Genomic DNA, 18025 nt, shown 5'->3' with positions numbered 1-18025 from the left:
AGGAAGTGATGTATTCTCTCCTCCGTGTCGGTATTTTTCGTTCCGACACGGAGGAGAGCGGATCGGTGAGTTGCACCAACACTCTACACACACAGTAGAACATGCCAGGCACACTCACACCCCCCCTTTACCCCCCGATCACCCCCCCAATTACCCCTGCCCCCCAGTCACAGTGACACCAATGTCATTTTTTTTTTTTTTTTCTTGCATTGGTGTCATTTGTGACTGTAATAACTGTTAGGGCAGTTAGAGTTAGCCCCCTTTAGTTCTAATGTACCCCCCTAACCCCCCCAATAAAGGTTTAACCCCGTGATCACCCCCCGTCGCCAGTGTCACTAAGGCTGGGTTCACATTGCAGCGGTTTATGAGAACGAATGTGATTCGCACCGCACTGCAGTGCAAATCACATCCGATCTCTGTGCGATTCGAGTTCAGCCATTCGCCGCACCCGCCACACCCGCCGCAAATTCGCACGGGACCCTTTTTTTGGCCCGCAGCAGAATCGGATCGCATGGGTGTTCACACCATGCGATCCGAGTTTGCAGATCGCACTGCGATATGCGAACTGATCTGGGGGTGTCAGTAACATTTCACTGACGCTCCCAGCAGTTCGCATAGGGCAGTGTGAACTGCCGCCGGGAGGCATGCGATGCGGGAACCCGCCGCGGATTTGCGGCGTTTCCGCATCGCTCCAGTGTGAACCCAGCCTAATAAGCGATCATTTTTCTGATCGCCGTATTAGTGTCACAGGTGACGCTAGTTAGGCAGGTAGGTATTTAGGTTCGCCGCAGCTTTTTATAGCGCCAGGGACCCCCATATACTACCGCATAAAGCCCCCCGATTGCCCCCTAGTTAACCCTTTCACCAGTGATCACCATATAACTGTTACAGGTGACGCTGGTTGGTTAGTTATTTTTTTATAGTTTCAGGGCACCCGCCATTTATTACCTAATAAAGGTTTAACCCCCTGATCACCCGGCGGGTGTCATTTGTGACTAATAACTGTTATGGCAGTTAGGGTTAGCCCCCTTTAGTTCTAAGGTACCCCCCTAACCCCCCCAATAAAGGTTTAACCCCGTGATCACCCCCCGTCGCCAGTGTCACTAAGGCTGGGTTCACATTGCAGCGGTTTATGAGAACGGATGTGATTCGCACCGCACTGCAGTGCAAATCACATCCGATCTCTGTGCGATTCGAGATCAGCCATTCGCCGCACCCGCCGCAAATTCGCACGGGACCCTTTTTTTGGCCCGCAGCAATGTGAACACCCATGCGATCCGAGTTTGCAGATCGCACTGCGATATGCGAACTGATCTGGGGGTGTCAGTAACATTTCACTGACACTCCCAGCAGTTCGCATAGGGCAGTGTGAACTGCCGCCGGGAGGCATGCGATGCGGGAACCCGCCGCGCATTCGTGGCATTCCCGCATCGCTCCAGTGTGAACCCAGCCTAATAAGCGATCGTTTTTCTGATCGCTGTATTAGTGTCACAGGTGACGCTAGTTAGGCAGGTAGGTATTTAGGTTCGCTGCAGCTTTTTATAGCGCCAGGGACCCCCATATACTACCGCATAAAGCCCCCTAATTGCCCCCTAGTTAACCCTTTCACCAGTGATCACCATATAACTGTTACAGGTGACGCTGGTTGGTTAGTTATTTTTTTATAGTTTCAGGGCACCCGCCATTTATTACCTAGTCTCACTAGTGTACCCCTAAATTTAGGGGTGTCTACTTTCCAAAATGGGGTCATTTGGGGGGGGTTTGTGCCATCTTGGCATTTTATGGCCTTCAAAACTGTAACGCCCTTAGAAAGCCTGAAGGCGGTGCTTGGTTTTCGGGGCCCCGTACGCGGCTAGGCTCCCAAAAAGTCCCACATATGTGGTATCCCCGTACTCAGGAGAAGCAGCAGAATTTATTTTGGGGTGTCATTTCACATATGCCCATGGCATGCATGAGCAATATATCATTTAGTGACAACTTTGTTAAAAAAAAAAAAAAAAAAAAAAGTTTGTAATTTTCCCGCAACTTGTGGCAAAATATAAAATATTCCATGAACTCAACATGCCTCTCAGCAAATAGCTTGGGGTGTCTACTTTCTAAAATGGGGTCATTTGTGGGGGTTTTGTGCCATCTTGGCATTTTATGGCCTTCAAAACTGTAATAGGTAGTGAGAAGTGAACTCAAAAATTTACGCCCTTAGAAAGCCTGAAGGCGGTGCTTGGTTTTCGGGGCCCCGTACGCGGCTAGGCTCCCAAAAAGTCCCACATATGTGGTATCCCCATACTCAGGAGAAGCAGCAGAATTTATTTTGGGGTGTCATTTCACATACGCCCATAGCATGTGTGAGCAATATATCATTTAGTGACAACTTTGTGTAAAAAAAAAAAAAATTTTTTTTTTGTCATTATTCAATCGCTTGAGGCAAAAAAATAAAATATTCAATGGGCTCAACATGCCTCTTATCAATTTCCTTAGGGGGTCTACTTTCCAAAATGGGGTCATTTGGGGGGGTTTTGTACTGCCCTGCCATTTTAGCACCTCAAGAAATGAGATAGGCAGTCGTAAACTAAAAGCTGCGTAAATTCCAGAAAACGTACCTTAGTTTGTAGATGTGACAACTTTTGCGCAAACCAATAAATATACAATTATTGACTTTTTTTTTACCAAAGACATGTGGCTGAATACATTTTGGCCTAAATGTATGACTAAAATTGAGTTTATTGGATTTTTCTAATAACAAAAAGTAGAAAATATCATTTTTTTTCAAAATTTGCGGTCTTTTTACGTTTATATCGCAAAAAATAAAAATCGCAGAGGCAATCAAATACCATCAAAAGAAAGCTCTATTTGTGGGAAGAAAAGGACGCAAATTTTGTTTGGGTACAACATTGCATGACCGCGCAATTACCAGTTAAAGCAGCGCAGTGCCAAAGTGTAAAAAGACCTCTGGTCATTTACCAGCAAAATGGTCCGGTCTGAAAGTGGTTAATTAACTATATAAACATAGGCAAAGTAATTCTTACAACATTTTCATGTCAAAATTTACAATAAAAGACATTAACTATAACGGAACATATCGTGAACTAATTGTAAAATCAATACCTGCAGGCTCTAGAGAACAGTACAGAAAAAACAACTGATCATAACAGTAATCAAGTTATGAAATGGCGTCCATTTGCCATTCTATTTCGCCAGCCGGTGAAACAAAGTATGATGTAAATTGATTGCGCACAGTTGCACCGTCACTGGATCCCCTCGTAGCAGTGATGTGTGCACTTTCCAGGTTGTGCATGAGTGAATCTTTAAAACAATAACCATCACGTATTCGAACATAATTGTGCAGCACACATGCTGCTTTAACAGCAGTAATTGCATTTTCCACGTGCAAGGCTATTGGTGTATGTAAAAAACGCCATTTATTGGCAAGAATGCCAAAACTGCACTCAACCACCCTTCTTGCCCTTGTTAAACGATAATTGAAAATCTTCTTCTCAGTAGTGAGGTTCCTATTGGAATATGGCCTCATAATGTGTTCTCCCAAGGCAAAAGCCTCATCCGCAACAAAGACATAGGGTAGTGGGGGTTCAGTTGTGCCTGGTAGTGGACAGTTTGCAGGAAGATCGAGTTGATCCTCTCGTAGCCTTTGACCGAAGGAGGAATTCGCAAAAATACGAGCATCGCAGGTACTTCCATAGGATCCTACATCTATGTAGGTGAAACAGTAATTTGAATCCGCCACAGCAAAGAGTACAAAGGAGCAATATTTTTTATAATTAAAGTACATACTTCCACTTCCAATAGGCTTAATAACACGCACGTGCTTCCCATCAATAGCTCGAATACAATTGGGGAAATTGCACCGACTCCAATATAGATTAGCAATGTCCCGCCAATTCTCCCGTGTAGGTCTCTTCATAACGATGTTGTTCAGAACGTCCTATAAAATTTTGCTGGTTTCACGGATAATATAGCTTATTGTTGACTTGCCCACCATGAACTCGAAATGAAGGCTTACTATAGAGTGACCGGTTGCCAGGTATCTAAAATAAAAAATACATAAATGATTATGTTTCTGTTTATATTTTGCAGTATCCGTTTTACAAACACGATGGAAGGGTCTGAGGGACTGCTTTAAGCGCCACCTACGTAGACTGCATGAGGGCAGAAGTGGCTCAGGAAGTAGGCGGTTTGTTCCTTATGTACACGCCGAGGAGCTGCAGTTCCTGTTGCCTTTTATGGAACCGAGAGAGTAAGCTAACATCTTTCATATTTCACAAGTGATATACTATAACGTTCTATATATAAATTGTGCTAAAATTTGTATTATATGTTTTATGCAGAACACAGTCAAGTTGGGGTGATGGACAGCAGTCACGTCGTGAGGCAGCATCTCAGCCATGTCGTGAGGCAGCATCACAGTCATTGCATGAGGCAGCATCTGCAGGAGCAAATCTGGATTTGCCAGTACATGAGCCACTTGAGGCAGCTGAGGATGAAATTTTTTTACAGCCTTCTCCCCAGCATGAGCTACAAATTCCATCTTCTCCACAGGTTGAGCTGCAAGACATGCAGGTGTCCCAACTCGACCTGCCCAATGTGGAGCAGCCCCAGGTGGAGAAACCACCAAACCAAAGGGCACCATTGCCAAGATCAAGCCGGCCTGTTGGGGGAAGGGGAGCCCAAACAATGGAGCGATTTGCAAACCTTATGGAACGCTTGTATAGGAAGTTGGAAACACTTGAAACAGAGGAGAGTGCGTTTGGGGTGATGGTGGCCTCAATGTTGAAAAGAGTGCCAGATGACCGTAAACATCTCGTCAAAAAAGATATCATGGACATTTTAGAAGCAAACATGACCACTCCAAATTCCAGCAGTCAGAGTGTTATGTTTCCAAACCCACCATGCCCATCAGGCCCTTTTTATAATATTCCCAACCCTCCACCACCCCATACCCACCCCTACTACCCCCCTCGCTTCCGTCCATACACGGATGAGTATGGGAATGCTCTGAATTCTTCTAATGCCCCGATCCCCTATCCATCACCATCCCCAATTATTTCTACCCATGATGCACCTAATAATTCATTCATGATGCCATCCACACCATCCCCAATGCCTTCCACCAGCTCCAATTTAACATACCACCAGCTATAATTTGATTCTTTTGTTTAAAGTTTGTTCTATTGTTTTTCTAATTGTTTACGTTTGACTTGTTGTTCCTGTTAATTAAAGTTTTTTTGGTGATTAAAATGTTTAGAACCTACTCTTTTCTAAATCTAAAAATATATTTGGAAAGATAGTGTTATTAATATTCCCCAAAAATTTGGGTATGCTACTAATGTGCATATAAAATACTTTACCTTAGTGTAATAATAAGTCTTTCAGTGCTTGAGATACTCCTCCTGTATGATGTATTCTGTCGCTGAAGATGGATGTCAACCAGACCAAGCAATTCGTCAAAACTGCAATACAAAACCCCAAAAAATTGTCATTTACAATATTCTAAATCACAAATCTAAACCAATTGGTAGCTACACACACACACATTGCCGCTTAGCCAACCATATGCAAATATGTGGCCTCACACACACCAGGGTTTCTGCTGGGGGAAGGTGACATGGCAAGTGGACAATACTCAACTTTAATGCCGAAAAGTGCTTGACATTTGGATACACATATCTCGGGGTCCCTTGTAGTTATAGATCCCAAATTTGGTAATTTTTTAGTGCTAGATCTACTGTGTTTGCAGAAAGTTGAGGTTTCTAGCTATACTTGGCCCCGAGATCCATGGCCCCAAAGTAGTGTCGCAAAATGTCATTCTCTGCTACATAAACGTACTTGCCATATTGTCCATATTTTGGGGTCACTTGGTGCTTGGAATCTCACAACTTGTGTCCGGTCACATGGCTCACACGGCACATTACATGACTCACATGGCACATCAATGGGGTTCATGGGGTGGGTCACGTGGCACACGTGGCACGTCACGTGGCACGTCACGTGGCACGTCACGTGGCACGTCACGTGGCACTGGTGACGGGTCACGTGGCACTCGTGGCGGGTCACGTGGCACACGTGGCACGTCACGTGGCACACGTGGCGGGTCACGTGGCACACGTGGCGGGTCACGTGGCACACGTGGCGGGTCACGTGGCGGGTCACGTGGCACACGTGGCGGGTCACGTGGCGGGTCACGTGGCACACGTGGCGGGTCACGTGGCACACGTGGCGGGTCACGTGGCGGGTCACGTGGCACACGTGGCGGGTCACGTGGCACGTCACGTGGCACTCGTGGTACGTCACGTGGCACTCGTGGTACGTCACGTGGCACACGTGGCACGTCACGTGGCACTCGTGGCGGGTCACGTGGCACTCGTGGCGGGTCACGTGGCACACGTGGCGGGTCACGTGGCACTCGTGGCGGGTCACGTGGCACTCGTGGCGGGTCACGTGGCACTCGTGGCGGGTCACGTGGCACTCGTGTCGGGTCACGTGGCACACGTGGCACGTCACGTGGCACTCGTGGAGGATCACGTAGCACTCGTGGCACGTCATGTGGCTCACGTGGCACGTGGACAATGCACAACTTGTGGCAGGTGACGTGGCAAGTGGACAATGCACAACTTGTAGCAGGTGACGTGGCAAGTGGACAATGCACAATTTGTGGCAGGTGATGTGGCAAGTGGACAATGACATGCAGCTTATGTACATGCCTTGCGATGGACATCCGTGTATAGTTGCAAAACTTGTCCTCAAAACCACGCAAGTTCTCATACATAGCCCAGAACTGCCCTCTGTTAGGTCTATTGACAATGATTGGATGGATCCAGTAGCGACGTCTTCTCATCCTCATCCTTCGCTTCCTTTCTTCTTCTTCCTCTTACATCAACACTGCCAACCCAGCAGTTATGGCAGCTGACATTAAATAACGCAACGAGAGCATTTTGGACACAGCACCAGGAAACAGGGAATAGGAAGAGAACAGGAACAAGAATTATGTCACAAGAGCAGATAAGCTCTTATTGGCCACTTGTACACTATCCTTTGCTGGAGGCGACTTGTAAGTCGCCCCAAGTCGCGCTTGAAGTCATCACAAGTCGTTTTGAAGTCGTCCCAAGTCGCGCTGTGATCTTAACTCAAGTCGTGTCCAAGTTGCCTGACTCAAGTCGCCTACAAGTCGTGTTGCCCCTGTGTGAATGGACTCTCACTAATCCTATTATGGTAAAATTAAGATAAATAAACAATACAGCATAAAATTGTAGTACAAAATAGAAACACTGTATCTGGTAGCTCTATGCACTTCATGGCTAAGTGCCACTCATCAGGAGAAAGCACGTGATGAATCTGTAATGAAAAAAATGTATGTAAACATTCTAAATGGTCTAACATGTATCAACATGAACATGAAAGGGGTGATTGAGACCCCCCCAAAGTGAGCATGATTACTTACTAAAATCCGTATATGAATGGTGAAAGGCTGCAGGTCATTGGCCACCCCCGGGGACATACTGGCCGGGAGCTGAGGTGGACAACCCAGCGGCAGCAGCCAACATGGGCAGCATCTGGGGCAGACATGGGACTGTAGAGCACTCCTAGAAAGGTGGTGATGGGTGAACCAACCAAGGGAAGTCTCCGTGGGGAAGAGTGATAGTAGAAATGGAATAAAATGACTGTGTAAATTTAGAAAGGTGATAAGCACAGCAGTGAAGGATACCAACACTGTGAGCTGAAAAGGGTTGAGAGGAAAAAGGTACCCACCAAAATACTGCGAACCAGGAAGTGAGTGATACACTAATAACAGAGTGATTGAAGTACAATAGTACCTGGTGCTGAAGTGGGAAGAGAAGGAAATCCAAAAGAGTGCATGAGGTGTGTGATGTACCCCGAGTGTCAGGTCCACCCAGGAGGATGCCCATATAGGTGCTGCTGCGGAACAGCCCACCAACGTCATGCACGTGCTTCAAGAGAGAGGGAGGCGCCATTGTATACATCCAGCAACTGTTGCAGTCATACCCTCCCAAGGTACTTGTGAGAGTGGTGACACCCCACAGCGGGCACGAAAGTGCCACAAGGATGCCGCATACCTGAAGTGGGTAGCGTGGCATTGATGCATAGTGACGGCGCCCCCACCCACCAACACATCATGGGAGGAGTCCCACAATGCGCATCACAGCTCCCGGACCAGATGAAAACCAAGCGGTCCAGCAGATCAACATATGTATATGCAGGGCTCGACAAAACCCGGGCGCCAGGTCGCATTTGCGACTAGAATTAGCAACCTGGCGCCTGGGGCAGCACAGCTGGGGGTATCCTTTCTCCGTGAACCCCCCCGGCGTGATCGCGTCGGGCCGTTCCGCCGGCGGCCGGGAATTGAGCCCGCGGCTTTGAGGCCTTCTGCGGTCCTATGATTCCTTCTGGAATCTGGCGCCCTCTTGTGGTGGCCGTTGGTATGACAACCAGCAATGCTAATGGAGCTTCCTCTGTCTGTTTTTTTATTGCCCCCCTAAACATTATATATATATATATATATATATATATATATATATATATATATATATATATTTTATTCTAACACCCTAGAGAATAAAATGGTGGTTGTTGCAATACTGTCTGTCACACCATATTTGCGCAGCGGACTTACAATCGCACTTTTTTGGGGAAAAATAATTTATTTAATAAAAAAAAAACGACAACAGTAAAGTTAGCCCAATTTTTTTTATATTGTTAAAGATAATGTTACGCCGAGTAAATTGATACCCAACATGTCATGCTTCAAAATTGCACCCACTCATGGAATGGCGACAAACTTCTACCCTTTAAAATCTCCATAGGCGACGTTTAAAAAAATTCTACAGGTTGCATGTTTTGAGTTACAGAGGAGGTCTAGGGCTAGAATTATTGCTCTCGCTCTACCGATCATGGCGATACCTCACATGTGTGGTTTGAACACCGCTTTCATATGCGGACGGGACAGGGCACGTTTAAAAAAAAAATTCTCTTTTTTATTTTTATTTTTTTCACTGTTCTTTTAAAAAAAAAATTGTGTCACTTTTATTCTTATTACAAGGAATGTAAAAATCTCTTTTTGCATAACAGGTCCTCTTAAATATGAGATCTGGGGCCAGAGAGACCTCAGATCTCATATTTACACTAAAATGCAATTAAAAAAAAATTGTCATTTGAAAAAAAGAAATAAAAAACATGTCCCGCTAAGAGCTATGGGCAATGACTTGGAGACGGGGGGGGGGGGGGGGCGGCAGCGCTATCTTCCCCTCACTCGTCTCCATGTCAGGCCAGGGACAGGTCCGGATCGCCGTTACCAACCTGGCTCCTAACTTTTTAAGCTGGCTCCTAGATTCCAAGCAAATTTGTCAAGCCCTGTGTATATGAATTCAATAAATCTTTTATATGTCCACCAATTTATCGTGTTGCAACCATGTGCTTATAAAATCCCACCCCTTGTTCCCTCCTTTTTTTACTTTGACAGGGATGGAAAAATACGGCCTTACCAGCCATAATTTCATTTAAAGTCCCAAACTCCCTTCCTCTCTTAGCATTTAAATCAGGTAGGTACTATCACTGCCAGGTAGAGTGCGAGAGAGAGAAACAACAGCAGCTCAGTGTTCTTGCTTAGGTAGGATTGGGCAAGTGCCCTCTCACCAAAATTTTGTCCAGAGGCCCGAGGGGGAAATATTCTGGGACCAATCCTTTTTGGTTGCCCGACTGGCCACCTCCTCACTGGAACAGCACATGCTTTTCAGAGACACCTGGAGATGCACCCGGGGTCCTCCCTCTATCAGGATGTCTATCACCGACCTTGGAGCTTTGGCAGGTCACACCGGCTCAGGACTGCAGCGCCCTTCTCCAGCGTCCAGTCTTCTCCCTTGCCTTGTGGTCTCTCGCCTTTTCCCAGGCAGTCTCTGTTGTAAGTAATGGTATATATAAACAGCAAGTGGGTGGAACCTTGTGCGCTGCCAAAACTAAAAATTCGAAACAGCTGCTGGCACTTCCCACAATGTGAAAAAAACTGAAACCTGTGTATGTGTATATATATATTATACATACACATATACACATACACACACACACACACGCATACATATATAAAATGTGCCTCGCTCCTAATCACAATTGGTACACAAGATAGTGCTGTAAACCAATATATATATAGTGAAAATTAATAATAATAAAAATAATATTAATAAAGTATTAAAGTGCTCATACTCCATGAATCACACACAATGCAAAGTGAATTAAATAAATACAAACAAAGTCCATAAAATTTGAATTAAAAATAAATCTTTAAAATACTCGATTAACATTCAGCTCACATTTATATGACAAAAAAAACACTCATAAAGTGCTGTAGTGATCCCCCCTCACTACTACAGCACTTTATGAGCGTTTGTCATACAAAGGTGAGTTGAATGTAAATGGAGTATTTTAAAGAATAAATATTTTTTACACGGTATTACGCTATTGTATGCCTCTATTATTTTTCCCATGTGGTGTATGTGAGGAGGCTTGGTGGATATAACCAGGAGATAATAGAATCCACCCAGAGCTGGGCTACCATTGGGAGCAGGAGGTTACCAGTGTGGAGTATCTACATGCAGCAGCCAGCACGTTAAATGGACACATCAGAATGACCCAGACCATCTGCTGATAACTACTCTAGGCTTAATTTTAAGCCCTTAAGGTGAGGGTACACCTGAAGGGGGAGGAGTGCACATTGCATGAAGGCACCTGATCCCTTTATTCATTACTATGGACTTTTGCTGAATATTTTTAATTCAAATTTTATGGACTTTGTTGCAATATTTATTAAAATCATTTTGCATTGTGTGTGATTCACGGAGCACGAGCACTTTAATACTTTATTATTATTATTTTTATTATTATTAATTTTTACTTTTATATTGGTTTACAGCACTATTGTTCTGCTCTCAAAACATTGACTATGTGTGGTTCTAAACGGACAGCTAAACACTTGTCAGACACTCCAGTAAACGGAAGCCCAATGCTTGGTTTGTCTACCAAAGTAATCCAACTTTATTTTACTTCTGTTTTATTTGTGAAACTGCAATACAATGACAAGATATCAGTACACATAGAATTACTAGTCTGGCATAAATGACTGACACAACAGAAAGGTACTTACAAGTGATGATGGCTCAAGCCCCTTGGGAGAGAAACATACATGCTGCAACCATGTAGAATGACAATCTAAAATGGTTGAAGAACTTCCTAAACCAAAAGGTCACTTCCTGTCTGAGAAATTTACATAACTAGAGATAAAACTGCTACAGACTTTGGCCACTAGATGGCAGTGGTAAACTACACATTCCATATAAGTAACTATAACCAAATTAGCCTGTAAAGGCAGCACACTCCCTGTCTGATATAATACATTATATCACTACTTATACATATCTACTGTACAGGGAAAAACACACTAATAAGAAAATATGTTCCTGTCTAGAACTGGTAACACAAACTAAAACATGAGTCCACAATATCAGTGTCTCTTGGCTATGGTACTTCAGCTGGTTGCCCACATGAAGAAATAGTTTTGTCCATAAACCCATCTTTGGATTGGAGAAGCCACACTAGGCCAAACTATCTCCAATGTCAATTGCAATCCACAGCATGAATTTAAACTCATGACGGATGTCACGTTTGAAAGCCATCAGTGACAAGCTCTATGTTATGTATTGTGTCAACAACATAACAGAAATACTTGTTCAAAGGAGAACAATGACATCCGAAACTGTTCTGGAGAACACTTTAGCAGTCCCTTGTTTCGTCACTTTGACTTCAACCTTTCTGACATTGCCATCTTTACTTGGTAACGTATTTGTGACAATTCCCATAGGCCAGTTGTTTCTGCTTTCTTGACTATCTTTCAACAACACAACATCTCCAACGTTAACATTGGGACTAGTCTTAGCCCATTTCCTGTGACTTTGTAAGGTAAACAGGTAATCTCTCCTCCATCTCTTCCAAAACGTATCAGCCAGACACTGGACTTGTTTCCATTGCTTTACATGAAGTTCTGTTGTACTAAAGTCTCCACGAGGAGCCGACAAAGAGTCTACCTTTTGGGTCAAGAGCACAGCAGGAGTAAGAACTGTTAGATTATCTGGATCTCTAGACAGTGGTACCAAAGGTCTTGTATTAATGATGGCCATAACATCTGGAAGCTTCTTTTGTTGTTCAATGCAGTCATATACTTGCCTGAAATATGTGTGCTGTACAAAAGAAATTATGACTGTCTTGGCTTGTGAAAGTTCTTCTAAACTGACTCCTTCATGGAAAACTCCCCAGCTTCCAGGTCGATCATCATTGGTTTTCTTCTGGAAGCTTTTCGCAACATGAATTAGTCTTGCTATGACCCTGCTTAGTCTCTTCCAGTTGGAAAATCTGTTTGAAGCAATGTTTGAACATTGTAAGGCTTGTAAAGACTCTGTCCATTGGACCCACTCATGGAGTCTCTCTTGATGAAGTAAGGCATCCCACTCACTTTCTCCACTTGACAGTTCACAAATAAGGCCTTACCTTTTATGGTGACAGGTGCTACAAACCCGAGAGGATTGTAGAGACTGTTCACAGTGGATAGAATTCCTCTTCTCGTGAATGGCTTTTCTACTGAAGAAACCTGAAAAACAAAACAGTCTTTCTCTATATCCCAGCTTAGGCCTAAACTCTTCTGTAAAGGGAAGTTGTCTGTTCCCAGACAAAGGTCTTTGAGATCCTTAACTCTGTCTTCCGCGGTGAAAGCTTCCATGACTTGTTTGCTGTTAGAGGCCATCTTATGTAGTCACAAATTAGACTCTACCAGCATTTGTTTTGCTTTGCTGAGAATGTTGATTGTCCCTTCAGGTGCGTTAGCTGAAGCAAGTCCATCGTCTACATAGAAATGTCTCATCACAAGGCGTTTGGCATCTTGACCATAATGTTCTGCACCTTTCTGGGCAGCTTTGTGCGTGTAGTATATGGCAACTGCAGGAGAAGGGCTGTTACCAAAAACATGCACCCTCATTCTATATTCTGTCACCTCTTTATCTGTGTCATTATCCTTGTACCTCAGGAAAACACAGGTAATCACGATGGTCCTCTCTCACTAGAAAACTACATCTGTTGCACATCCCCTATGAAAGCAATAGGCTCTTTCCTGAAGCGTAAGAGGACACCCATAAGTGTGTTGTTTAGATCTGGGCCACTCAGTAGAACATCATTTAAAGAAACATCTTCATGTTGAGCACTGGAATCGAACACAATTCTTATTTGATCTGGCTTTTGTGGATGGTAAACATCAAACATTGGCAGATACCAGTGTTCTTTACCTTCATCCAGTGATGGTGCTACTTCAGCATGATTGTTGTCAAGTGGTTAGGCGAAGCCGGAAGTGCATCAACGCGTTTCACCCCTCCTCCAGGGCATCATCAAGGACATCACATCTGGTTTCAGAAGATCTAATTTATATGTGGAGAGCTGCATAACCCGCAACAGCCAATCTAAATCGACCAATTACTTTTGGTGTCAAACACCAACTTCCTTGATGTGACATCATATTATGTTTCCATATTAAATGCTCCTGATTAAAAAAAATACTTTAATACACTTAATACATGTTAAATTGTTGACACATTATATCTCAAATACATGAATAATTAGATTGGGAAAGATAAAAAAATATATAGGTACATGTGAAACGTCAATCCCAAGAAGAAAAGAGAATTAGAAAAATAAAAAAGGACAGGGATGGAAAAATACAGCCTTACCAGGCCATATAAAATAAAAATAAAAATAATAAATAAAATATAAAAATAAAATAAAAACAACAATAAAAAATAAAGAATAAATAACAATAACAATAGAAAAATGATAAAAATCTAATTAAAATGGGAATAGATTATTTAAAAAAAACATGTACCACAAATATTACATAAGGTACCAGTGGAAATTCTAACAATTGTAGAAACTGTAATTGTATATTTAACCAAATAGTCTGCTGGTTCTAGATCTAAAAAATTTAAATATACACATTATATATATAAACTACCAATTAGACAGAAAACAATTCAAATCCAGATCTATAGTTAAACCAAGGGGGTTCATAGTACCAAGCCCATGGATCCATTGAGTTTCGTACTGTGAAGCTTGAGATTGGACCCTCTCCAATGCTCCTCTACCTTGTCAATTCCACAGAAGGTCAGTCCACACGGATCCCTGTTGTGGACCAATCTGAAGTGATTGCACAGACTATGATGTTTGATGTTACATATTGCATACGCAGCAAAGATCCATCTCCAGCTATACAGTGCAAAATGAGACATCTTTTGGATGAAAGAAGGAATGGGCGGCACAGTGGTGTAGTGGTTAGCACTCTCACCTAGCAGTAAAAAGGGTCGCTGGTTCAAATCCCAACCACGACACTACCTGCCTGGAGTTTGCATGTTCTCCCTGTGGCTGCGTGGGTTTCCTCCGGGTACTCCGGTTTCCTCCCACAATCCAAAGACATGCAGGTAGGTTTATTGGCTTCTGTCCAAAATTGGCCCTAGTATATGAATGGGGACCTTGGATTGTAGGCTCTTTGAGGGTAGGGACCAATGTGAGTGTGCAATGTACAGGGGCAATTGTAGACACTCACTCAGGTTGAACTGGATGGACTGGTGTCTTTATTCAACCTTACAAACTATGAATGCGGGAATACTGGAACAAAAAATGATTATTTGATGGTAGAAAAACCAATTGTTCCAGTGTTCCATCACCTTCCTAAAGTGCACAAAAATCAAATTCCTGTCCAGGGCCATCCCATTGTTGCAGGCTTAGGGTCCCTGTTAGAGAGACTAGGCGGGTGGGTGGATGAACATCTTCAACCCCTCGTCATTCATCTACCAGGTTATCTTAGGACACTGGTCACCTTCTTGCCCATACACATGAAATTAAATGGTCAGCAACCAATAATTGGATCACTGTTAATGTTAAGGCATTATTTTCATGTATACCACATTGTTAAGCCTTGGAGGCTATTAAACACCCCTTACATTGTACAGTTTTTATAGTCAGGAGTTGTGCGATTTTCTACTTTTGGCCATTGAGTTTCTATTGAAACATAATTATTTCATGTTTGACTCATCCTTTACATACAATGCCAAAGTGCCTCGATAGTAGAGCTGCACGATTCTGGGAAAAATGAGAATCACAAATCTTTTGCTTAGAATGAAGATCACGATTATCTCCCGATTCTCAAAAAACTGTTTTATTTGAAAAATATACAGGCAGGGTATCACTGAGTATTGGCAGGGTAAGGAGGGATGGCTGCTTCCATCTCTGGATCTCTCAGCTCCACTGTACAGATTAGTGACATGACGCCGGTTTATTTACAAGTGATCGCTCCGTCTGAGCGATCACAGTGTAAACAGCGTGCTGTTTCCCAGCCACTGTACCTGCCCACAACCAGGCAGCGGCACACCACATCGCACGCTCCAATGACTGACGCCAGTTCCGATATCCGCCATTTGCGTTCCATGCTGGTTACGTGGAACCGGCGGCACTAAAAGAAAATCGCGGGTCACCCAGAACTTAGATTGCATGGGGGGGGTGAATCGAGATTGCGATAGTTTCGCGATTAATCGCGCACCTCTACTCGATAGGGGCTAAAATTTCTCCCTCGTTGGCAAATTTATATATGGGGTGGTGGGAAGAGGTTTCTCTTCACACATAATAATCCTTTCAGAGCGTATATTGACTGGTACTGTCGCTACGTAGATGACCTGGCCTTGGTGGGGATTGGCCCGGTCTCTATGATATATTCTTTTATTCAGTATCTTAATAACCATTTGAATTTGGAGTTCAGTCATTACTTTCACTCTGTCAGAATTATGTGGATATAACACTTACTGGACAAATTGACAGTGGCAGGGCAACTACAAAAACCTTCAAATGCAATGTACTAGCAATTCACTTTTGATTGCTAGGAGTTATCACCCCTTTCATACCATACATGCACTACCAGTGGGAGAGTTTGTGCGAGCAAAAAAGGAACTTCTCTGATCATGAAGATTATGAGAAAGAATGTACTGTAGTCTCAAACTAATGAGGCGAGGATACAAAAAACATTTGATTGATGGCAGGATCAAGGTGGAGAAAAAGGATAGAGGTAGCATGCTAAAAAAATGCAGAGAGCCATCGTATGAAAAGAAAGTCCAATTATAATTGAAATAAAATACATTTTGTTACTACTTACTCTAAACAATATAATTAAATTGCAGCAATTAAGTCATTGTATAACATTTTACAAAGGGGATATCGTTTTTCCAATAGAAGGGCTCTATCTTATCTCCTTTTTTGGGATTGATAAATATCGTCCACATTGGAGGGGAACTGCTCTGGTCAGGAGTATTTCTAGGTTAGAAATGGCCTGGATCCATGAAATAAAATGCTATGTTGCCTATGGCTTGAACACAGATACAGACATTAATGCTTTTATAGATAATTCCTGAATGGTGCATTATGTTTGTTCTCCCCTATTTGTTTGATGTGAACTTAATGTGGGTTAAAGACCTGGAGCTTCAGTGTGGTACCTGCTAGTCATTGAGATCAAATTCCTGGTCCAATTACCTGTTATCCATTATCGAAAATAATTTTCTGTTTTCCAGTATACGTGGTTTACCTCTGTACCTTTGAGGTTCCAGTGCAGGGCAGGACTTAGGGTGGTCGGGGCCCCTGGGCTTGAGTCACTTTCTGGCCCTACCTTCTTCTTGCCATCTGCAGCCTTGCCCCCAGTGTCATTTGCAGCCTTGTCGTCATTGCAGTCTTGAAGTTTAAAAATGTCGCCCCCGAGATACAGAGTCTTGTGTATCTCAGCGGCTCTCGGGTCCTCTTGGCGGCTCTCGGGTCCTCTTGCAGTCCCGAGCTGAGCCGAGAGTAGCCGAGTGTACTTGGCTCAGCTCACAGTCACAGACATCCCAACTAGGGATGAGCTTCGGCGTGTTCGCACACTCCACGTGCAGAGCCCGCAAGGAAGTCGGCGCAGCGCTGCGCTAATCACAGGCAGTGAGACATTGCCCCGATGTGTGCTGCCCTGACTTCCTGCCGGGCTCTACACGTAGAGGGTGCGAACACGCCGGAGCTCATCCCTAATCCCAACCTGCAAAAACTAATTTCAGGGAGGTGACGCAACAAGACCCCCCCCCACATGACACATTAGTATATGTGTGAACATTTTCTGTGTATGTGTGTATAATGCCACTCATATGCAGCCTATGTCACACATATACACCTCATATCACTCACATACAGCCTATGTAGGCTGTGTGTGTGAGTGATGTGAGTTATATATGTGTAAAGCCCCATACACACCATCAGATTTTCTGCTGATTTTTGTCTTCAGATTTACCAAAACCATGTAGTGCAAGGGCCTGCCTGACTGCAGGCAAACTGAAACTCCTAAGGTTTGACCTCATATTATATGTTTTTTGTAAATCTGAAGGAAAAAATCTGCAGAAAATCTGATTGTGTGTATGGGGCTTTAGACACACTACAGGAGATGGTCAGAGACTGCAGACATGGTGCAAGAGATGGTCAGAGACTGCAAACCCGGTACAAGAGATGGTCAGAGACTGCAGACCCGGTACAAGAGATGGTCAGAGACTGCAGACCCGGTACAAGAGATGGTCAGAGACTGCAGACCCGGTACAAGAGATGGTCAGAGACTGCAGACCCGGTACAAGAGATGGTCAGAGACTGCAGACATAGTACAAGAGATGGTCCGAGACTGCAAACCCAGTACAAGAGATGGTCCGAGACTGCAGACCCGGTACATGGGATGGTCAGAGACTGCAAACCCGGTACAAGAGATGGTCAGAGACTGCAGACACGGTACAAGAGATGGTCAGAGACTGCAGACCCGGTACAAGAGATGGTCAGAGACTGCAGACCCGGTACAAGAGATGGTCAGAGACGGCAGACATAGTACAAGAGATGGTCCGAGAATGCAAACCCGGTACAAGAGATGGTC

General features: G+C 43.9%; 1 long non-coding RNA gene across 1 annotated transcript; it reads right to left on the bottom strand.

The window, feature by feature from the left end:
* Positions 1 to 2847: 2847 nt before the first annotated feature.
* On the bottom strand, positions 2848 to 11244 carry LOC143924525 (uncharacterized). Its single transcript, XR_013261883.1, has 4 exons — positions 11162 to 11244; positions 9661 to 9920; positions 5361 to 5462; positions 2848 to 4040 (listed from the first exon to the last, which is right to left on the bottom strand). It is a non-coding gene; the product is annotated as an uncharacterized LOC143924525 (long non-coding RNA).
* Between the last annotated feature and the right edge of the window lie 6781 nt (positions 11245 to 18025).

This window comes from Lithobates pipiens, unplaced genomic scaffold, assembly GCF_037356315.1.
Source record: "Lithobates pipiens isolate NorthernLeopardFrog02 unplaced genomic scaffold, aLitPip1_a1.2 Scaffold_22, whole genome shotgun sequence".
Taxonomy (NCBI): domain Eukaryota; kingdom Metazoa; phylum Chordata; class Amphibia; order Anura; family Ranidae; genus Lithobates; species Lithobates pipiens.
Note: the sequence above shows the minus strand (reverse complement) of the source record. Positions and strands in the feature narration are given on the sequence as shown.